Source organism: Schistocerca americana, chromosome 8, assembly GCF_021461395.2.
Source record: "Schistocerca americana isolate TAMUIC-IGC-003095 chromosome 8, iqSchAmer2.1, whole genome shotgun sequence".
Lineage (NCBI taxonomy): Eukaryota > Metazoa > Arthropoda > Insecta > Orthoptera > Acrididae > Schistocerca > Schistocerca americana.
This window is the reverse complement of record NC_060126.1, coordinates 305272657-305297615: the sequence shown is the minus strand read 5'-3', so window position 1 is coordinate 305297615 and position 24959 is coordinate 305272657.

Here is a 24959-nt window from a genome sequence, read left to right as displayed (position 1 = left end):
ATTGACGATCGACGCTAGTATTACGCAAAAAGGGGGTGTAACAGATGAGACTTCTGCAGTTCTGAGTGAAGCTTTATGCACTGATATGTGGCATTGCATGCGTTCATTACCTTGTCGGTGTTTGTCAGGGGCGGCGGGCAGCACAGCTCAACTCACCTCGCCGTCTCGGAAGCAACTCTTCCCTAACTTCTCCTTACTACAATTTACCAAAGTTGGTTTAAAAAAAACTATTTGGCTGTGTTTTCATCTGACCAATCAGGGTCTCAATGTTAACCTTAAGCTCTGCCTACAAAAACTCTGTCTATCCAATGAGAAACGTTATACTCTTCGTGGTGAAGCAATGTTTTTAAAGTTTGCAACGTAACAGAGACGCGAAAAAGTCTCTGGTGTGGTCCTTTTAGTGTTATTGTATGATCTATACTGTTCTTCTGGAGGGCTCTAGCTTTTAACATGGGCTGCAAGGTGGTCCTATCGGTTAGCTGGCGACGTGGGTGTCCGTCCCTTATTGTAGGGCCTTCCAGCTTAACACGGTTCTGCTCTCGGATTCTGTTCTCGTTTCTCCCCTCGGAACTTCGTCTGTCTCACGGTGGGAAGGTATGACATGCATTTAGGCATTCGTGTGTTAGTCTGTGGTATTCCATTTGCTCACTCGTTACTCGTATTACTTTGGTTAATTTAATGTCACGATTTATTCGGATCTATGTGACATACTACTGGATTTGCTTGTCATGCCAGGGTTTTCATGGAAGGTGTTGTGTATGCCTGACACCTTACAATCTATCCATCTAATCTTCAACATTCTTCTGCCTCATTCTGGCATGTATTAGTTTATTTTATGTTTGTGAAGAAGGCTAGATTACTCTAGCCGAAACCTGGGTAAAGACCAGAAACATTTCGCAACTGAGGCGGATTTTTGACATATTGATTTCTAGTACACGTTTACTGTACTGTGTAATTTAAAATAGTGTCAATGTACAGATCTTTACCGGACATTTTTCCACCTTTAAACTAACATTTTCCATGTTCGGATTAACCGAACCTACATATTACCTGGGTTCGGATTAGCGAGACGTTGCTGCCCTGTATAATATTCTCGCTTACTGGAATTTGTCATAATTGCAGGACGTTTTTGTGAATGGTAAGCGTGTTTGGAGTGCTTTATTACAGTTTTTCGTTGTTCTGAAAATATTTTTTAACGTATTTACTTGTAAATGCTAATTCTGCCACATTTATTGATATTATTATAATCGACGTTTATAGTACAATATTAATTTGCAGGTATCACTTATGCCCGAAGACTAACTATTCAATGGGTGGCTTACATATTCGACTTTTGTGGTCAAATCGGAAACATCATTCACCTACTGGCAGTTATTAATTACTCTGTACGTCAAATACCCGGTGCTTCAGACATCTTCGATTGGATGAAATTTCCTGCTCAATATTGGGCATACGATGATGGGCCGCGAGCTGTTTACCGTTCTCAATGACTGCCCTGTACTCAGTTCTGATCCTGTTCTGTATAAACGAACGTTCAAGAGGGCTGTTCCCTTTGTGTCAATTTGGTGCTGGAGTCTCTGGGGAGAGATATCTCAGGTTGTCGTTTATCACAGACGTTACCTATGATTCTATCTTCGATTTAAGGTAACAATCTAAACTACTATGATATTTTGTTTACTGTAAAGTATGATTTGACATTTATTTGAAAGTACTCTTACCATGAACAAAGTGTAATTAGCTGAGCAACGAAAAACTTGTATTTCACTGATCGAATTTGGTTGTTGTCTATTTCTTTAGTCTGAGTGTGTTCTACTTGTCTACACGTAACATACCATTTCATGTGCCAGTATGTCAATAAAGTATGTCATTCATGTTTGAAGTCTCTGTGTTCGTTTAGCATTTCGTGTGGACACTCTCTCGTGTATATGTATATATACTCAGCTCTTCATGTATGTTCATTGAGCCGTGGTAAAAATTGCTGTTTTTGGCGGTGGCGCCGCTGAGGCAATCACAGCTTTGGTGTCTCCCTCTGGTGGGACAGGGTTAAGGTTGCCTGCTCACGCGCATTTAAGGGGCGCTATGAGCTCGCCAGTCGGTCAGTCTGAGTCTGAGCCAGTCTCTAGGCCGCATTGGGTAGGCAGTTAGTGTCTGTCTGTCGTTCGGATCAACCTTTAAAGCCGACAAACGAGAGTCTTTCCACTCCGCCAGTAAGAGAACTCAGCGAGTGGTCGCCCGGTCGGGGCTTAGTTCCTGCATCTGAGTCTGCGCGTTAGGCCGCCACTCTGCTCGAGTTTACTCAGGCAATGGTCATTGGTGGTTGGATCGATCGGTTGGTCGGTCGCGCAATGAGACACAAGATGACTTGGTCGTCTTGAGCGTCAGCGCATGTGAGGTCGCCACGTGCGTCCAGTGGGCCGCGGCATATAGCGAGGGGTAGTGACTTCGCGGTCGACACTAGAGCAACAGTAGTCAACCCACGACATCGATGTGGCCGGTGCGAGCTGCGACGCCGTGAGACGGGAGATCGGTGCGCCTTCCTGCGTCCGTTGAAGCGGACGGTTCGGGAGAGCGATTTGGGGGTGCTGCGCCAGATCTTCTCGAGAAATCGCAGCTTACTGGAATTTAAGTGATTGGTGATATGTTGTTTGGTTTACTCTAGTTAAATTCTACTTGTTTTCTTGGTGAGGTCACCGGCCGTTTTGCTTTGGGTTCGTCCCACCATTCTTCTCCGTTTGCCCACCCGTGGAAAGGTGGTTGTTTATAAATTGGGTGGTCCATTTTTCCCTTGTGGAGTAGGGGCGTGTTAGAGCAACCTGCGGTTCGGGTTGTTCGGTAATCTCCCTATCAATATACCGTACGTTAGTAACTGCCTCTGTCATGTTTGTCGGATTTGGTGTGTTAACGAATTTATTGCTTGGAGTGTAACGGCCTAGTACCTGAAATATCTTTTGATCTTTGGAAACTTGCCTATGATCTTGAGAGGCGGTATCTGTGTACTGTAGAGCATGTTAACTATTGTTTGGCCAACCTTGTAGAATTTTATGTAAGATTGCATTTCATGGGCTCTTATTTAAATGATCATTTTAGTACATAAAGTTGCCACCCTTTCATCGTAAGTCTTTTCTTAGAAGTTAAAATCAAGTTGCACCTTCGGTGGAAAGGTTAATATTTTAATTGTTAGTGTTATGTACCATTTCCATCCCTCCTATGGGGGAGGGGGGGGTGCATAGTTTGTGCGCTTGTGTAAATTGTTAAAACTCTTAGTTCAAAGTTATTTGTTGTGTTGCAGATTTGTACCAGTGTAGTCATTCAGAGGCTGATGTTAGCGGTCGTAACTACGGCCGTGTCAAAAGGGAGCGGCAAGGTTCTCTGCCCGAAAGCTCATACATTTAAAACATGTTTCTTTTAGCCTCTGAATAAATTGTAACTTTGATATTTAGAGGGTGCTTTCTGATTATAATTTTAAATCTGTTTCTTTTTAAAATGCTTTTAGGCACTATTAAAGTGAATAAAATTCCCATTGGTTAAAAGGAAATTGGTTATGATTTCATCTGTTACTCCCTGGCAACTACCTCCATGCTAACATAGTGTGATTAAATGTGTTAATGTTCTTGAAGAATCGCTAGTAAATAAAATAAATTCCTAAGGATATTCTTTGAAAATAAATCACGGTTCATATCGAGTTCTTTCGGTATTCTCTGTAGTATTTGTATTGCAGTTTCCATTTTCTCACCTGTATGGTATCAGCTTTTTAGATGTAAAAAATCACTGGACTGATTACTGTCACTGTTTCTTGTGTGTTCTTGAAACTGATACTGAAACTTTGCCCTGTTTGGCCGATATGGAAATAGCCTGATATACGTAAATCCATGAGTTCTCTTTCACAACATCCAGGGAACCATCATGAATCGCAATGACTTCAGCGTAATTTCTTTCTTTGAATAAAAGTGTCATTTCTGTTCGTCACCTTGCGTATTTCTTTCTGGTACATTCTTTACAATACAGTAGCACTTTCTTCTACGTATGGTACAAGTTTGCCCACTAGTGTATTATCTTGACGCGTACGAGTGCTATCAAACTGATAAGTGATTATATTTATTTATTTACTCGGTTTTTCGTCACTTCATTCGATTCTTGAAAACTGACTTTGATGCTCTACAGCTATTTGTTCAAGGAATCTTGCGTCAGGCAGGTCAATTCTCAGATACTTCACATATCGCGTAAGTGCAGAAACGATGATGTAAAAAAAAAAAAAAAAGAGCTATTATCGTATTGTACGCACTAGCCGTTCTCCTCTCCTCCATAACGTTACTTAATATAAACATTTTAAAAAATACTCACCACGATAATAACAAGAGCTACGGTAGATTCCAGAAGTGCGATGACGACGGTAGTTCCAAGCTGCTGCCGTGCGAAGCTGCTGCTGATTGTCTTCTCACTGCGACCAACCGTCGCACCTGTGTGCAACTGGGGTAGCCCTCATCAGAGACGGAACTACATGGACCTTCCAGGATTTCATACAAATTTCATTCCAGTGAGTTTCAGTCTACACACTGATGCACATTATTCTCTCCGCCACTGGCTAATCGTCGCTGTACTTTCCTCTCACACTATGCCATGCTGTCAGTACTCACGGTTTGGAAACGCCGAAATTTCGAAGTAAAGATTACATTGCAATCGATTTTCAGGTCATTTCTCTCTCTCTCTCTCTCTCTCTCTCTCTCTCCCTCTCTCTCTCTCTCTCTCTCTCTCTCTTATTTTTTTCAGCTTTATGAAAACTTTGGGAGGAGTTTGAATCTCCAAAAGTCTCCCTCTGACTACGCTAATGTTAACTGGAAAACTTTATTTACATACTATAATACGACAAGGGATAGTATATGTGGACAAAAAACAGTACTCAAATCAAAGACATAGTGCATAGCAAAATTTCGCCAGTGAAACAGAACATTTTCGTTGCTTCTCTAATTATAATTTATAAACGTACAGCATTTACTTTGTAAACATACAGTGCCAATGTAAATTCACTGTCATTTACATGAAACCGAACTATGAAATAAGAGTCAAAACATATTCTATGCGTTTATAATAAATGCTTATCGCGGAATCGCTGGAATTAGACAATGATAGTATACTATAGAGGCAATATAGACGACAATTGAAACTAATGGTAAGTACCAATGTATAATTTCATTGTATAACTATTCACATGGACAACGATCATAAATGTAGATTGTCTAAGCATGTTGTATTCCCAGGTTATTTGAGAACATCAGGAAAGGCTAAAGAGCTGTCATAACAAAATATTGAACTAACTGCAGCTAGTCTCGACGTTTCCTTTTCAGATTATCATTTTATGACTTGTACTGTACTACGGGCTCAGTCGAACGAAAAATATTAATCATATCGTCGTATGAAATAATGGGGAACGTTCTGCGATATCTACACTAAAAATTACTCACACTCACTGGTCATACCGGACTCGAGAGACCATTACCGCAGCAACGTATTTTCGCCATCTGTCCATGTCTTGGACTATTTCCTTCCATTCACCTTCAATAACTAGGCTCCTCAAATCAACCATCACATTGTCCTCCCATCTACGCCTTGGTCTCCCTACAGGACGTTTTCCTTATAAGTTCCCTACCAGTACTCTGCACGCTGCTCTGCCCTCATCCATTCGAGCTACGTGACCTACCCATCGCAGCCGACATGATTTAATAATAATAATTATGTCAGGGCATGAATAGAGTTCTTGAATCTCATCGTTATTCAGTTTTCGCCACTCTCCGCTAATGTCATCCCTTTTTACTCCAAAAAATTTCCTCAAATTTTCCTAAAAATTAAATTACTAAGTTTAAATGGGGCCATAAGTAAGAACAAACGAAGTCTGTAACACAAAATTGTTTTGTCGTATGTCTGCGTTCAAGAAACAGCAAAATCCAGCCCAAAAATACAAAATAGAACTACAGAGCAAGAAAGTGGATAGATCAAGAATTAAAGGACAAACCACAATATGCACATTGTGCACTTATGATTCAGTAACAGCGTAACCCCACTGACATTTGATTACATTAGCAAATACATACATGCCAAATAAACATATCGCATACTAGTAGCAAAATTCGAAATATACACAAATTTAATAATCTAACTCATTACAGTGATTTTTTAAAGAAGCCTTGTTATTTCTTTCAAAGTCTATTAATTTCATGACCACAGATTATTTAAAATTTAGATAATTATTAAAGTCTATGTTTATCCTTTAGTTAAATTGCATTAACATCATGAAAGATGAATTGCGTTTGTTGAGGCTAACATATATTAAAACTGGCTAAGAATCATTGTGGTGGATTCTGAAGAGCTCTTAGTTCACCAGCGACTCTGCTGAACTTTCCTCAGTCGCATGTAGATTGCATCGACACAATAGATGATATACCACAGCATACGAAACACTAAAGAGAGAAATCCACACAAAATCATCAATACCAATTTCAGTTTTACACACAGATACAAAACTGTAACAAGTATGATGAATCAAAACTACTTACAAAAGAGTTGTAATGAAATACAGAAGCAAAATTGTAAAAAAAATTCCATAAATCATCTAATAGCTACAACAAATATTGCATTTGATATGGCAAACCCAGTAATGAGAAAACAAAATGAATTAACAGTTAGAGTCACAAACGCCATGGACAGGTAATCACGTAATAAGACAATACATAATAAACAACCAGAGGTGGAATACACTAATCTCGAAACTACATATCAAAAATTACTTGCAAACGATGCAACATAATTCAAATTAAACAATGCAAATAGCGCTATTAAAATGAGTCACAATGTTGATGAACTACCAAATAATCCAACAAACAAATATGCTGTAAAAACTAGAGAAAAATAATGAAAATTTTAATGGGTACTGACAGACTGTTAACATACAACATGTGTTATAATAAATCAAGCCATGCCAGCATTAAGTGCCCATTCAAAAATACATAGGCCTTTAGAATCAAAGGCTCATAAACTTTTTGTAGAGCGCATTGCCCCATATTGAACAGTAGCAATAATCCAACATACCTCATCTATAAGAAACTAAGCAAATCACTATCACAGCTGTATACTTACATAAAGAAATACAGAATGAATATCTCACATAGTTTAGCAAAACGAATAAAATACGTACAGATTCCACATAAAGGCATATTTATTTCTTTTGATATTGCAAACATATATACAAATATACCAGTAAAAGTAACTAAAAGATTATGTAGCTCAATCTTTTATAATACAGAAACACATCTTTAAAAGAAACTCACGAAATTATGGACTATCTAAAAATTAAATTAGCTCGTAATTATTTCGAATTCAATTACAAAATGTACACCCAAGCAGATGGAGTAGCTACGAGAAAATGTTTAGCTACCACAGCAGCTGAAAATTTTCTCAAAAAAACAGCCAAAACATTTTTCAACTCCCAGTTACCAATATTTAATATGATTATTTACTATGATAAATACGTAGCCTGACACTGTAATGCTAATTGGTGGAAATGATAAAAAATTCCAAGAAATGTACCAAATACCTAACAACCTACAGTCCAAAATCAGATTTACTGTGGAAATAGAAACAAGTAATTCAAAAAACTTTCTTGACCTAAAAATTATCAGAAACAACAACCTCCGCACGTTTGACGTTTCCAGAAATATTACCATTACAGATAACGTTATAAAAGCCACTTACTGTCAACTGAAACCACAAAAGCATGCATAGTTCCACACAGCGATCAATAGATTTATTAATTTACCACCATAAAAAGCAGCAACTAAAAAGAAACTAAAAATATTCTGTTCGTTGATCATAAAAATGATTTTGACCCATCGTAGTAAAAAAATTGCACAAAAAGCACACGAAACCGAAACACAACTTAATAGACAACAGCATCTAAGTGGACAAAACTTAAACCAGCAGTAATGTACGCACCTAGAATTTATCTAGGATGAACGCCAAACAAGGTAAATGCACTATTGAAAATTATGTACATCCAACTAGCCTTCAGCACCAACAGCAATCCCTCAGCAAAAGTGCACTCAGACAATACCGAAGTCCCAGAATATATCGGTCTGGGAATACACAAAATCACTTCTGACAACTGTAATGATTTCTATATCGGCGAAACAGGACGATATTTTAGTATCAGATTCAAATAACACACCAGAAATCGCGTTAGTAATCAATCTAGCTACTATTTGCGTCTAAAAAGCCAGTACAACATAGGTGAGGAAATTGAAACTGCATTACAAATATGACACAGAATATCAAAAGGACTTACTATGTACATGCTTGAAGAACAGGGGATACATTAGTATGCATATATGCTTATAAGAGACGATCCAAATACTAAAAGAACACGAAGATTTTAAATGTAAACTTTATCTGGAAAACATTAATGACATATTGGAACACGTAAAGGGATCGCACGTGTGGACGTCGTACGCTTTCACTCATGTCAGTTTTCACTACTAACTGGATGCTTGTATTTCATACTGATTATTTCTTTGCTATTAATTCTACTCTGAACATATTTCGCACACTGTATTAACATATGCTGCTCAATGTACACTCCTGGAAATTGAAATAAGAACACCGTGAATTCATTGTCCCAGGAAGGGGAAACTTTATTGACACATTCCTGGGGTCAGACACATCACATGATCACACTGACAGAACCACAGGCACATAGACACAGGCAACAGAGCATGCACAATGTCGGCACTAGTACAGTGTATATCCACCTTTCGCAGCAATGCAGGCTGCTATTCTCCCATGGAGACGATCGTAGAGATGCTGGATGTAGTCCTGTGGAACGGCTTGCCATGCCATTTCCACCTGGCGCCTCAGTTGGACCAGCGTTCGTGCTGGACGTGCAGACCGCGTGAGACGACGCTTCATCCAGTCCCAAACATGCTCAATGGGGGACAGATCCAGAGATCTTGCTGGCCAGGGTAGTTGACTTACACCTTCTACAGCACGTTGGGTGGCACGGGATACATGCGGATGTGCATTGTCCTGTTGGAACAGCAAGTTCCCTTGCCGGTCTAGGAATGGTAGAACGATGGGTTCTATGACGGTTTGGATGTACCGTGCACTATTCAGTGTCCCCTCGACGATCACCAGTGGTGTACGGCCAGTGTAGGAGATCGCTCCCCACACCATGATGCCGGGTGTTGGCCCTGTGTGCCTCGGTCGTATGCAGTCCTGATTGTGGCGCTCACCTGCACGGCGCCAAACACGCATACGACCATCATTGGCACCAAGGCAGAAGCGACTCTCATCGCTGAAGACGACACGTCTCCATTCGTCCCTCCATTCACGCCTGTCGCGACACCACTGGAGGCGGGCTGCACGATGTTGGGGCGTGAGCGGAAGACGGCCTAACGGTGTGCGGGACCGTAGCCCAGCTTCATGGAGACGGTTGCGAATGGTCCTCGCCGATACCCCAGGAGCAACAGTGTCCCTAATTTGCTGGGAAGTGGCGGTGCGGTCCCCTACGGCACTGCATAGGATCCTACGGTCTTGGCGTGCATCCGGGCGTCGCTGCGGTCCGGTCCCAGGTCGACGGGCACGTGCACCTTCCGCCGACCACTGGCGACAACATCGATGTACTGTGGAGACCTCACGCCCCACGTGTTGAGCAATTCGGCGGTACGTCCACCCGGCCTCCCGCATGCCCACTATACGCCCTCGCTCAAAGTCCGTCAACTGCACATACGGTTCACGTCCACGCTGTCGCGGCGTGCTACCAGTGTTAAAGACTGCGATGGAGCTCCGTATGCCACGGCAAACTGGCTGACACCTACGGCGGCGGTACACAAATGCTGCGCAGCTAGCGCCATTCGACGGCCAACACCGCGGTTCCTGGTGTGTCCGCTGTGCCGTGCGTGTGATCATTGCTTGTACAGCCCTCTCGCAGTGTCCGGAGCAAGTATGGTGGGTCTGACACACCGGTGTCAATGTGTTCTTTTTTCCATTTCCAGGAGTGTATATATTCAATTATATCATTGTACGACAGATAGATCAAGAAATATCAGACCATAAACACTGAGATGCGTGGAAAAATGCCGCGTTATGCATAAAGATTTTATACGGCTGTTCTTTATTAATAAGACACTCCTACAGTCGAGTCAACTTCAGAAAATTCCCGACACCTTGCAGCGCTTCTGATAGCGCTTTTGGATCCAACTTCCCAAATCGCATAGTGTGCTGTATTGCACACTATGTTGTGTCTCAGTTTATCATTGTGGCTACACAATTACAGAGAGACACACTTAATCAGAACACCACATTTATAACACTTACTGCTCTAAATCTTATGAATATTTTTAATGTAAAAGGCACAAGCCAACTAAAGGTCATTTAGTCACAAAGTTCTAAATAATATTATTTGCCCGTCCCAGATTCTAAATCCGTTCGGGGGTTGCTGGCTTGCTGGTACTCGTCCAGAAAGTGGACATTTGTGTATCATAATAGAAATATCGGTGACACTTGTATACAGCTGCCCAATAACTCGCAAACAACTAACAGAAAACTCATAGACAACTTACAGACAATTCGAAAGCGTCTCGAAGGCATCTCCCTTTCGAAGCCTTTAAACTACCCAATGAACAGAAGAAAACTGTCACGCTCTTTTCAGTACACACGATTGGTGTTGAAAGTAGTGCAGTCATATTGGAGAAATCTGTCGGAGTAGCACCATCCATGAGCTTGACCGGAAGTAAGTTGTGGATACTCTGTTAACGTCTCTATGTCTGCAGTGGAGTTAATTCTAGAGGCATGACTACTACAGGAGCTCTCAGTGTTCTTGGTGTACAGAAATCTAATCCCTCCTAGTGGAGGGATCGTGAAGCAACGTCGATGTTGTGGGTATCACCTCGGAAGGAGTGTCGGTGGCAATCATCGCCTTGGGGTCGACGACATCGACCTCCATTGAGACGATGTTGAAACGCTCAGGCCTGTGTATAGAGACATGTTCCTGAGATAAGGGAGTCTATTGCCGCATGTGCTGTGGTTGGTCAGGAGACAGAGCCGAATGCAGTTGTCCTGAAGAAGATAACATGACAGCATTTTCTTCGGCATAAAACACTCCCTGTCATGGACGGAACAAGTCTTTTGTGCCGTTTGATTCTCAAATATGGAGCGACCCAAGAGCTTGGTCATGCATGATTGCAACCACAGTCACTTGCCCCGTAGAAATATGGAGGCAAACACCTGGTCATACCACCCGAATTTGTCTCTGCACGACCGCTACAGTCAACTATTTTGACAATAGACGGAAGGGTCCTTTGTCGTCGACGATGTAACTTCTCCGTTAGAAATCGATAGTCTTGAGGTGTGCTGCGATGTGATTGGTGGCATTGGCAGAGTGCAAAGTTAGTATGGCTGGGCTCCATATCTTTGTCACTTTCAGCCCCAAAAAGATATTCACGGGCTCTCCGTTTGGTGAGAACGACGCCCCCAAGAACTCTGGTATAATAAGCGCAGCACACGTTGTAGGAGGGCCCTAGGAAGGACGATTCTAGTTTCCCCATTCTCATCGAGTAAGTGGAGAAACACCTTAAAAATTGTGATTTCATACCTTGTGTGTTAATATGAATTATCCAAGGGGTACAAAGTATCTTCTTATCTAACTGCCACTGTGTTTCGGCGTGAAATTTGATATCCTGCTGAACAGGGTCGCTGGGGGAACAGATCAGCAATGGAAGTAGCACTAAAAGAAAACGTTCCACTGTTACTTTCGTATCAGTGTCCGTGTAGATGCATAATTCGCTTGTAGCATTGAATGAGGCGTCCTGCTCTGCCGGAAGGCAGAAAAGTGTGCAGGAGTAGGATGAGGCGTGGTGATATGGTACAACATCTCGTTGCTATACACACATAAGAATATAGCCCACCATTGAAGAGGCGCTAGGATTATCTGTGGAATGCCATTGCCGGCATTGAAGATGGGGAGCAAAGGCTAGTGGTTCGTTAACAGGAGAAATCTTTGCCCACATACGAAATCATGAAACGTATTGAGAGAAAAAACAAGTGCCAACGACTCTATTTTTTTTATTTGGATATAGTTTGTTGGCGCCACACTGATTCTGATGCACCGTTCCACACTACTTACTTTGTGCGAAATTACAACTTTAAGCTCATTGTCTGCAACATCAGAAGTCACAATAAGGAGGTTCTTGCAATTATAGTTAATTAAGTGGTTTTAGTGATCACAAGACTAAGATTTTGAAATCCACATTGACATTTGGTAAACGAGTGATATCAAGATTTTTCGTAAAATGTAATGTATGGATCTGAAATGGTCGTAACTTGCGGAATAAGCATACTGTAACAGCTGAGCTGACCCAGAATCGGTTTCAGCTGCTTCGTGTCAGTGGAAGGAAGCAACTTCTGAATGGCCTAAATATCTTAAGATGGGGGTCTTATACCATCAATTATTTATATGTGTCCCAGAAAACCTAAAGTGTGGTAGTATACGCTAACGAGGAAGTCTCACGTCTACACGTTGCACATAAAATTAGCTCATTCTAAAACTGGAACCTGTGCTTCAAAATTCCCTGAAAAATCACTCGTGTCTTTCCCCATGACGATGATAGGACCAAGACAATTGGCAGTTGCCTGAACGCCACAAGATAACAGCTCTAGATATTGCTGGAAAATGACTGGGTACTTGAATGCTAGACCTTTGCCTTTGCCTTTTCGGGGCAGTTGCACTACCAACTGAGCTACCCAATCTCGAATCACGCCCCGTCCTCACAATTTTACTTCTGCCAGTACCTCGTCTCCAACCTTCCAAACTTCACAGATGTTCTCCCGTGAAACTTGCAGGACTAGCACTACTGGAATATAGAATATTGCTAAGACATAGCTTAACCACAGCCTGAGGGATGTTTCCAGAGTGAGATTTTCACTCTGCAACGGAGTGAGCGCTGATTTGAAACAGTTTTAATCTTCCAGGAAGTTTCAAATCAGTGCACACTGCACTGCAGAGTGAAAATCTCATTCTGGGAACTCGTTCGAAGTTCCCTGCAAAAATATCGAGCCTTGCTACTTCCACAGCCGTCCATAATTATGAAAGTGTTGCCGGCGCAAGATTTAGTGCACGACCTGACGTCTCGATTATGCACCACTAATGATCGACGGGATTCATATCGGCCGATCTGTGTAGCCAGATCATTCGCTCCAACTGCCCAGAATGTTCTTCAGACCAATGCGAACAATTGTGGACCAGTGACACGGCGCACTGTTATCCACAAAAATTCCATCGTTCTTTGGGAACATGAAGTCCTGAATGGCTGCAGATAATGTCTAGTAGCCCAATATTCATTTGGGCTAGAGGACCCGGTTAATTTCACGTAAACACAGCCTACATTATTATGGAGCTACCACCAGCTTGTAAAGCGCCTTGTTGACAACTTGGGTCCACCGCTTCGTGGGGTCTGCGCCACACTCGACCCCTTCCAGCAGCTCATGTCAACTGGAATCGGGACTCACCTAACCAGCCCACGGTTTTACAGTCGTCTAAGATCCAAACAGCATGGTCGCGACCCAAGGAGAGGCGTTGGAGACTATGCCGTGCTGTCTGGAAAGGCACTCGTGTTGCTTGTCTGTTAGCATAGCCCAGGGGTTCCCAACAAAATTTTCTCGAGGATCCCCTCATCGTGCATGATTGGTACCTTGTCATATCACAGTGTCAAGTATCTGAAAAGCCAAATCAAGAGGATTTTTATACGTTTTCTGTTTTTGGTACTTAGAAAAAACATTGACATATTCATTATCGAAAAAATATTGAGCTCAAAACTTTTTCAATTTAGCCATCACTGTTACTATAAAATTTTTGATTATTGCTCAAAATCTTTGTCTTCAAACCTGGGTGTTTAGTATAACAAACTCCTTAAAAAATTAAAAATTGAGTATGAACTGAAAATGACACGAAAAAATTACAACTGAGTATATTAGTCTTTCAGGTCTTCTACACTTGAGATAGAATTGAGTAGACACGTGTGAAATGTAATAAAACACTAATTTCATATGAGGTATTATTTATATGAAAAAATAGGTACTACAGAGCACTCCATCAGTATACAGTTAGTTTTAATTTTCAGTTCTTAATTAGATGAGTCGAATCTGATCTTTCAGTCCAATATTTCAGAAATATTAGGTTCCGAATTTGAAACTTTCGCTATGAAATCCGACCACATGTCTGGCCGATTCCTATATTTGTTTTTGATGAAACACATGGAAGAAAATGCTTGCCCACACCCATATGTGGCGGAAAATGGAAGGATCTTTTTCTTTGACTTATCTCCAAGTTTCCTGTAGTCCTTGCGTGCTGATGGCCAGCAGTTTGTAATTTTATCACCGATGAATATGTTTATCATTGTACCACAGCTGGACAGATCCACAAGTTGATCTTGCTCTTCTTCAGTGAGGCCTTGGATTTTGTCTATATGTTCACAGCTGAATGGATTCGAATCCGTCTGTCGTCAGGGTCAGGTTCAGGGAAATACTCTCTAAAAGTGGTGGCTACGTTGCATCGATGCTCGGCTACATTGATCTTGATCTGATAAGGCAAACTCTCCTCTGATGACTCCAAGAATTGTCTTAAAGAAGAAAAGTTAATTAGTGACTCGTTTTCTATCCTTGACGGCCAGATCTGATACTTTTTGACCATAGCACTAATCGTATCCTCAACTTTGAACATGTTTACATTTTAACCTTGTAAACTCAAGTTTAACACATTCAAGTGTTCAAGCACATCAGCTAAGTGCGCAACTGAGCAATGCCAAGAGGAGTTAGTGAGAAAATCCGCGTACTTTGTGTCAAGAAGGAAGATACGAACGTCGTCTCTAAGTTCAAAAAATCTTGACAAGATCTTACCTCGAGGAAGCCATCTTACTTCCGTATGAATAAGAAGTTGCTCATGCTCACTGCCGATCTCTTTACACAACAAAGAAAATGATCTGGATTGCATATGTCGAGTTTTAATGATGTAGTTGATGATTTGAACTCCTTCGTTAAGTATCTTTAGCAAAGGTTCAGTCAATATTTTGCTACTAAGGCTGTAAGGCTTCACGACGAATACAACAGTGAGTCCTTTTCACCTCAAGGGCTACTGCTTTGATACGAGCTAGAAGTCTCTCTTTTTTTTTTGCCAGCCATTGACTTTCCTCCATCCGTCGACAAGCCTACACATTTTTCCCAGGTCACATCGCATTCATTGAGATAATTACTTAATGCATTAAAAGTATTGTCTGCTAATGTATGCAGTAGTTTGCATGGAAGAACGTAATCTTGGAACATGTGGTCCCATAAGAACCCTGCGAAGCGAAAACCGACATTATAGCTTTCTTTGATATGTCTGTGCTTTCATCCAATTTTAGAGCGTACATGTCACTCATGCAAAGTCTACCCAGCGATGTTTCTTCGATGTTAACTGCCATATCAGTAATTCGTCTTTGAACAGTATTATCTGAGAGCGGGACAGTTCCTATTACCTTAGCAGCTGCATCACCTAACATTCTCTTGCAAAGTATTATTGCTGATGGCAGTATACGTTCCTGAGCAATGGTGTGGTTTTCCCCACATGTAGCAACAATCTGAGCCAACTCGTAAGACGCAAGGGTTGCATTTTCATTTACATTTGCACCTCAGTGTTTGGTAATTGTTGTACGAGTAATTTTCAACTCTACTAATTTATTTTTGAAAAATCTAATGACTTACTGTTGTACCCTGTGTGCTTTGTTTCATGGTGGCACCGGAGTTTTGCTGGTTTTATACATTCATTCGAAAGGCTTTCACAGCAAATTACACATTGAGGTTTAGGCTGTTGCTCAGTTCCAATGAACGTAAAACCGATTTCCAAATAATCAGAGTTATACTTTCTAATTTTTCCAATAAGGTTAACACTGATCTTGGAAGGGTTAGGTTCAAGGGACGCCATCGATTTAGGTTCAATGGACACTGTCAACTTCGGTTCGAGAGCCACTGACTTACTCGCTTGAACATCAAATGCATTATCTTGCTCAGCTGCAAATAGGCAGCGCGCGCAGTCTAACGGCATACAGCAGAACTATTTGCCTCTATCTCATTCTAGTTTTGCACTAGAATGTGCTAGTGTCCGTTGACTCTAGGAAGACGCTAGACGCAAAAGTTAGCGTTGCCGAAGCTCTGCTCTAGCAGGAGGCGGCCTAAACAAAAAATCTGTTATGATAAGAAATATATTTAATACATTTTTTATTCTAATAGCATCTTGCGGACCCCTCTGGCATAGCTCGCGGACTCCTGGGGGTCCGCGGAATACCTGTTGGGAGCCACTGGCATAGCCCATTAACGCTGAATTTCGCAGCACAATCCTAACTGATACGTACGTTGTACATCCCACATCGATTTCTGCTGTTATTCCACGCAGTGTTGCTTGTCTGTGAGCCCAGACAACTGTACACAAACACTGGTGCTCTCTGTCGTTAAGTAAAAGTCATCGAGCACTGCATTATCCGAAGTGAGTGTTAAGGCACGACATTTGGTATTCTCGACTCACTCTTGACACTATGGATCTCGGAATATTGAATTCCGTTATGATTTTCGAAATGGAATGTCCCACGCATCCAGCTCCAACTACCATTCCGCGTTCGAAATCTGCAAATTCTCGTCTTGTGACCGTAGTCGTGTTGGGAACCGTTTCACATGAAGCACCTAGGTACAAATAACAGCTCCGTCAAATCTCTGCCGCTTTATACCTTGTGTACGCCATCCTACAGCAATCTGTATACGTGCATTCCGCTATTCAGTGACTTTTGTCACCCCAGTGTAATACTATGCTGTGGATTGTGCAACTCGTTAACGCGTTCCTAAATATCCAAAACTGCGTCCCGCCTAACACCTGTAAGCCTGTAAATTTAAAACTGTGTGACTGAGCCTGTATGAATGCGAATTGTAATTGAATTCCGTTGACAGCCATGTGTAAATTTAAAGGTTTAGTGCTACATGGCAAGATTGCAGCGACTTAAATATTTTCGGGAAACGAGCACCCTTAAGTCTTGGGCAGTGCATAGACTTACCCCGTTAAGATGTGTGTCATTCACTTTCAGTCTCCTTCTAGAACTACAAACATCGACCTTATGAATTTTTATCACAGGAATTTACTTACCATTGGCAAAACAACAGTTCGAAAACTTGTGAATAATGATAAGGTACATAAGATTGCCATAGCGTGGACTTTGTAGGCAATATTTCTTCGAAAACGGAAAAAGTTATTTAAGAAACACGAAGTTAATGGCATCTTCTGTTCACCAACGGAACCGAAAGCTCTTCTGGGCTCAGACTATATTGTTTTCTGAAGGTTTATTGTCTATAATGTTCTATGTAGCTGTGGGAAATCATACTGTGGTGACAAATGTGTCGAACATCGTCGACACACACGTCTGGACCAGCCACAGAAATCTGCAGTGGCCGAGCGTTGTTGCAGTGGGGGCACAATGTGTACTACTAAAATACCAGAATGCTCTTGTCGACTTCTTAGTGCTGGGTCAGTGTGGTTAAGCATGAGGTGAAAATTCATAGTTCGATATCTGATGAAGAGAGGCACAGGATACCAACGAAGAACAACATTGGATCGAAAGCTGGAAAACTGGAAGTCTCATCGATCACAAAGGGGAGCTGATGGTCATACAAGGGATGAGCTACGGTAATTCGGATGACAAAGGCGAGGATAGTCACGTCAGCGCGGATGCGTGTGTCATGCGGCTCACGACAGAGGGAATTGGTTAGTCCGAAAGCAGGGCACAACATGACCAACCACTATTGCGAGTGCGCCCGAGCTCTTGCTTCATCGTCCGACATTTTGGCATAGCTGTCAGTCCTGTACCAACTCATCCACTTCCCAAACTGAGCACTATGGGACTTAACGGCTGAGGTCATCAGTCCCCTGGAACTCAGAACTACTTAAACCTAACTAACCTAAGGACATCACACACATCCATGCCCGAGGCAGGATTCGAACCTGCGACCTTAGCGGTCGCGCCGTTCCAGATGAAGCGCCTAGAACCGCTCGGCCACAAAGGCCGGCATCCACTTCCCACCCTCTCGTCCTAGAACACGTTCGGATCCGCTACATTAACAGCAAAATTGTTTCCAGCACCTAACTTTCCCAGCCATTAATCACAAATCGAGGTACACTGCTGAGCCACTGCACCTCTATGCCACCTTTCACGCACCTTCATGCCTCATCCATCCTGTCCGGACGGAATTTCAACCAACTCTCACGATGAAATCCGTCACGATGTATACCCGTCTTTCCAACCCTACAAACCACGTTCCGCATCTCACCTTTCTTCTACTTTGCTCCCTCCCACTTCCTCCACCTTGCTGATTTTGAGTCGCTTCCTGCGGTACCACAGAGGCCCATCGTCATACTCATCACTCCGTCTCTCCATAACCTTGATCATTTTATATGCATCACCAGCATCATCAATACACAACATAATCGACAGTATCATCGGTGATCTTATTTTCAACGTAATATGAAAACATTTAGAAAGTTTTCGATAAACTTCAATGTTGTCTACCAGTGTTCTCAAAAAATCTTAAAGTATTCATCTTTTTCTCTGTAAGAAACGTACATATTGTCCACCATTTTGTATTTTTTTAAGAAATCATCTCTTAGTGTCATCTGTTCTTATATATTTTAAACCATGTTTTCAATTTGTATTACCTATGGCTGAAGAGCAGTTTTCACGAGTTGCCAGCCCGACCCATTTTGGAAAACTAAAATAACAGTAAAGGAAAGAAACACAGATGAGGAGTGTGTTCGTCGTACCAGGAGGTGTTGGTCCGTTGCGCCGGTGAAATAGTTAGGCGATTTCACAACGACGTCTGACATCTGGTCCAAGAACCATTTCTCAAACGACATAATGTTGGGTGAAGTAAAAATGCTGCACTTGGAGGTCGGCACGCTATCTCTCATTTAGATTGAAGACGAAAGTGTATTTAACACAATCAGATCGGGTGCATTTTAAAAACAAATGTATGAAAACGAGGAGCTGGCAACACTGTCACATAGTACAGTGCATCAGAATGTACAGTGCGATACAGTGCGACGTGCACTATCCCACGTTACGGTACCAGCCGTCGCGGCTCGCTGGGTAGACTGCAGGAACATCAAACCGACATCCACCTTTGAGCTATCGTTCGAATCATCGTCAGGCTGCTTTAGATTCTTTGAATTGCATACATGTGTCTCAATAGGTATGGGAAGAGGAGGCTGGTTAAGCTTATAGGTGACAGTGTAGTGGGTGGTGGTGGTGGTAGTGGTATCACTCATGGAAAAATTCGTGTAGTAGTTGGTGTTTGAGCTGCACATTTTTTAGACTGAAGTCAGCTGATAGGTATACCTCTTAAAGGAAGTGCCTGTAACTAAGGGTTCACCTCCAGAGGCTGTAATGCTTCCAAGTAGAGAAGGATTTAGCATATTTCATCAAAATATGAGAGGTATACGAGATAAAGTTAGTGAACTGTTAATAGATGTTAACTCTGAAATTATTGGTATATCAGAGCACCACTTAAATAATTTGATAATTCAGAGGCTTCCTTTACCAGGCTACAGATTAGCTGGCTGTTTCTCAAGGAGTTCCTTGCGGGGTGGGGGAATGCCTCTGTACGTAAAAAAACAGTATTTCATTTGAGTCCATAGACGTATCACCACACTGTACTGAACAGATATTTGAAAGTTGTGCAGCATTATTTGAATTTAGGGAAACTAAACTTCTAAGTGCTGTTGTTTATATGTCCCCTAACTCTGACTTCAGAGCATTTTTGCTAAAGCTAGAGAGGGTTCTTGATTCACTTTGTAGGAAGTACCAGAAAGTAGTTATATGTGGTGACTTCAATATTAATTTTGTACATGATTGTGTAAGAAAAAGGATGTTGGTAGATCTCCTAAATTCATATGATCTGATGCAAACTGTGGTTCTTCCAACTAGGGTGCAGGGGAACAGTAGCACAGTCATAGACAATATTTTTATTCATTCTTCATTACTAGGTTGGCATTCTGTTAGTAAAAGGGCGAATGGTCTTTCAGACCATGATTCACAAATTTTAACACTAAAAGGTTTTTGTACTCAAACCAATGTATTTAATTACAAACTACGAAGGAAAGTTAATCCAACAGCAAGAGAGAGTTTTTCAAAACTTGTCAAGGAACAAGAGTGGCAAGATGTTTATAGTGTCGATAATATAGATGATAAATACAATGTTTTACATAACACATTTCTGTCGCTCTTTGAGAGTTGCTTTCCATTAGAACATTCTAAACGGGGTACTAGCAGTAATGGACAGCACGTTTGGCTGAGTAGTGGGATAAGGATATCATGTAGAACAAAGCAGGAATTATATAAAAATGTTAGAAGTAGTCACAATCAAGGTACAGTAGCCCATTACAAACAGTATTGTGAGATGCTTAAAAATGTTATTAGCAAGGCAAAAAGTATGTGGTATGCAAATAGAATAGCTAATTCACAGGATAAAATTAAAGCCATATGGTCAGTTGTGAAGGAAGTGTCAGGTCAGCAGCACAAAGTTAATGATATAAAGTCAGTTTGCAGTAATAATATTTCTGTTATTGATAAATCATATTTATGTAAAGTATTTAACAACTATTTTCTGAGCATTGCTGGTGAATTAAATAAAATTTCAGTTTCTACAGGATATCATATAAATTTCTTAGCAAATGCCTTTCCGAGATTGACGTCTGATATACTCCTCTATGATACAGACAAGAGGGAGATTGCGGCGTCAGGGATTTTCACCTGCCTCGAGATGACTGGGTGTTTGTGTTGTCCTCATCATTTCATCATCATCCAGGAAAGTGGCGAAGTTGGACTGAGCAAAGATTGGATAATTGTACGGGCGCTGATAACCACGCAGTTGAGCGCCCCACAGACCAAACATCATCATCATCATCATCATCAAGAGGGAGATTGAGTCAATAATTAAACCACTGAAGACTAAGGACCCTCATGGTTATGATGGAGTGTCTAGTAGAATATTAAAGTACTGTGCTGCACATGTTAGCCCTGTATTTAGCCATATATGTAATTTTTCCCTTAAGAATGGTCAGTTTCCTGAGCGATTAAAGTACTCAGTAGTAAAGCCGCTTTATAAAAACGGAGAGAGGGATAATGCAGATAATTTTAGAGCTATCTCTATGCCATCAGTGTTTGCAAAAGTTATCGAAAAGGCTGTGTATGTAAGGTTAATGGATCATTTAATATCACACGATTTGCTATCAAATGTACAGTTCGGCTTTAGAAGTCGTTTGACAACTGAAAATGCTATATTCTCTTTTCTCTGTGAGGTACTGGATGGAATAAACAAAAAGTTTCGAACGCTTGGCGTATTTTTTGATTTAACAAAGGCATTTGACTGTGTTCATCTCACAATATTGCTCCAGAAGTTGGACCATTACGGAATAAGGGGAGTAGCTCACAATTGGTTCACCTCTTACTTTAGCAACAGGCAGCAAAAGGTCATTATTCACAATACTGATAATTACTGTGATGTGCGATCCAATCGGGTTACTGTCAAGTGGGGGGTGCCCCAGGGATCAGTGTTAGGGCCACTCCTGTTCTTTATTTATGTAAATGATATGCCCTCTAGTATTATGGGGAACTATAAAATATTTCTGTTTGCTGATGACACTAGCTTGGTAGTAAAGGATGTTGTGTGCAACATTGACTCAGTTTCAAGTAGTCCAGTACATGACCTCAGTTCATGGCTTGTAGAAAATAAACTAACGTTAAATCACAGTAAGACTCAGTTTTTACAGTTTCTAACAAACAATTCAACAAAACCTAACGTTTTAATCTCACAGAACGGGCATATGATTAGTGAAACTGAACAGTTCAAATTCGTAGGTGTTCAGATAGATAGTAAGCTGTTGTGGAAAGCCCACGTTCAGGATCTTGTTCAAGGACTTAGTACTGCCATTTTCACTATTCGAACAGTATCGAAAGTGAGTGATCCTTTGACACGTAGATTAGTCTACTTTGATTATTTTCATTCACTTGTGTCGTATGGTATTATGTTTTTGGCCCGCATCTCGTGGTCGTGCGGTAGCGATCGCGCTTCCCACGTCCGGGTTCCCGGGTTCGATTCCCGGCGGAGTCAGGGATTTTCTCTGCCTCGTGATGGCTGGGTGTTGTGTGATGTCCTTAGGTTAGTTAGGTTTAAGTGGTTCTAAGTTCTAGAGGACTGATGACCATAGATGTTAAGTCCCATAGTGCTCAGAGCCATTTGAACCATTTATTATGTTTTGGGTAACTCTTCCCATTCTAGAAGGATATTTTTGGCTCAGAAACGGACGGTTCAGGCAATAAGTGGTGTGAGTTCACGAACCTCTTGTCGACCTCTGTTCACGAGTCTGGGTATTTTGAGATTGGCCTCTCAATATGTATATTCCTTATTGTCGTTTCTTATTACCAATATTAGTTTATTTCCAACAATAAGCAGCTTTCACTCGGTTAATACTCGGCAGAAGTCAAACCTCCATTTGGATCGGACTTCCTTAACTCTTGTGCAAGAAGGTGTGCAATATACTGCTGCAACTATTTTCAATAAGCTGCCACTCGAATTCAAAACTCTAAGCAGTAATCTACGCGCTTTCAAATCAGAACTGAAGAGTTTCATCATGGGTCACTCCTTCTATTCTCTCGAGGAGTTCCTTGAAAAATGAAGCTGATTCTCATTCTATAGCTGATAGCGTTTGTTTAAACTTACGGACAGATTTTCTTGCAGGTTCATGAATATTTATTTTTATCTGTTATTACTTTTATGTTGTAAGTGCATGTACTGACACATTCCATGACCTTGGAGATTTGCTCCTCAATTTGGTCCTACGGAACTTGACGTGTAAATAAATAAATAAATAACCGTACAGTGCGCACCCATAACTGATTGTCTCAAGTTTAGGTAGGGCCGCCTCCCGATGCGGTATGCAAAAAAGACTACGCCGATGTTCATTTGGTGCTAGGTGTACCCGACAACCAAGTAGCTGCTGCTGCTCGTGCGTACGCTGCATAGTACCCGCAAAGGCGCCATCCCATTAAGAATGTTTTTCATCGCCTGGAGCCACTCCTACGGACAACGTAATCTTCGTCCACAAGTAATGGACACTGGTCGTCTGAGGACTAAATGTTAACCACGAACAGTGGACGTCGTTCTTGAAACAGTTCACCAAATCACCTCGGCAAAGTACCCATGACATTGCAAAAATGTTTCAGATCCCTCAGACTCTGGTTGTTGAAGGGTTGTATGAAGAAGAACTGTATCCGTATCATCATACGTTAACTCAACACCAGCTGTACAGTTTTGTGAATGCTTTTGCACCAAGTGGAAGATACGAACATTTTATAAATGACGCGATACGGACTGACGAAGCCAGCTGCACTTGTGTAGATACACTACTGGCCATTAAAATTGCTACACCAAGGAGAAATGCAGATGATATATGGGTATTCATTGGACAAATATATTATACTAGAACTGACATGTGATTACTTTTTCACGCAATTTGGGTGCATAGATCCTGAGAAATCAGTACCCAGAACAGCCACCTCAGGCCGTAATAATGACCTTGATACGCCTGGGCATTGAGTCATACCCAGTTTGGATGGCGTGTACAGGTACAGCTGCCCATGCAGCTTCAACACGATACCACAGTTCATCAAGAGTAGTGACTGGCGTATTGTGACGAGCCAGTTGCTCGGCCACTATTGACCAGACGTTTTCAATTGGTGAGACATCTGGAGAATGTGCTGGCCAGGGCAGCAGTCGAACATTTTCTGCATCCAGGAAAGGCTGTACAGGACCTACAACATGCGGTCGTGCCTTATCCTGCTGAAATGTAGGGTTTCGCAGGGATGGAATCAAGGGTAGAGCACGGGTCGTCACACATCTGAAACGTAACGTCCACTGTTCAAAGGGCCGTCAATGCGAACAAGAGGTGACCGAGACGTGCAACCAGAGGCACCCCATACCATCACGCATTGTGACACGCCAGTATGGCGATGGCGAGTACACGCTTCCAAATTGCGTTCACCGCGATGTCGCCAAACACAGATGCGATCATCATGATGCTGTGAACAGAACCTGGATTCATCCAAAAAAATTACGTTTGGCCATTCGTGCACCCAGTTTCGTCGTTGAGTACGTCATCACAGCCGCTCCTGTCTGTGATGCAGCGTCAAGGGTAACCGCAGCCATGGTCTCCGAGCTGATAGTCCATGCTGCTGCAAACGTCGTCGAACTGTTCGTGCAGATGGTTGTTTTCTTGCAAACGTCCCCATCTGTTGACTCAGATATCGAGACGTGGCTACACAATCCGTTACAGCCATGCGGATAAGATGCCTGTCATCTCGAGTTCTAGTGATACGAGGCCGTTAGGATACAGCATGGCGTTCCGTATTACCCTCCTGAACCCACCGATTCCATATTCTGCTAACAGTCATTGGATCTCGACCAATGCGAGCAGCAATGTCGCGATACGATAAGCCGCAATCGCGATAGGCTACAATCCGACCTTTATCAAAGTCGGAAACGTGATGGTACGCATTTCTCCTCCTTACACGAGGCATCACAACAACGTTTCACCAGACAACGCCGGTCAACTGCTGTCTGTGTATGAGAAATCGGTTGGAAACTTTCCTCATGTCAGCACGTCGTAGGGGTCGCCACCGTCGCCAACGTTGTGTGAATGCTCGGGAAAGCTAATCATTTGCATATCACAGCATCTTCTTCCTGTCTGTTAAATTTCGTGTCTGTAGCACGTCATCTTCATGGTGTAGCAATTTGAATGGCTAGTAGTGTATTTTCTACCTCGTCAGCAGCCATTATAGATGAAAACTAAACCC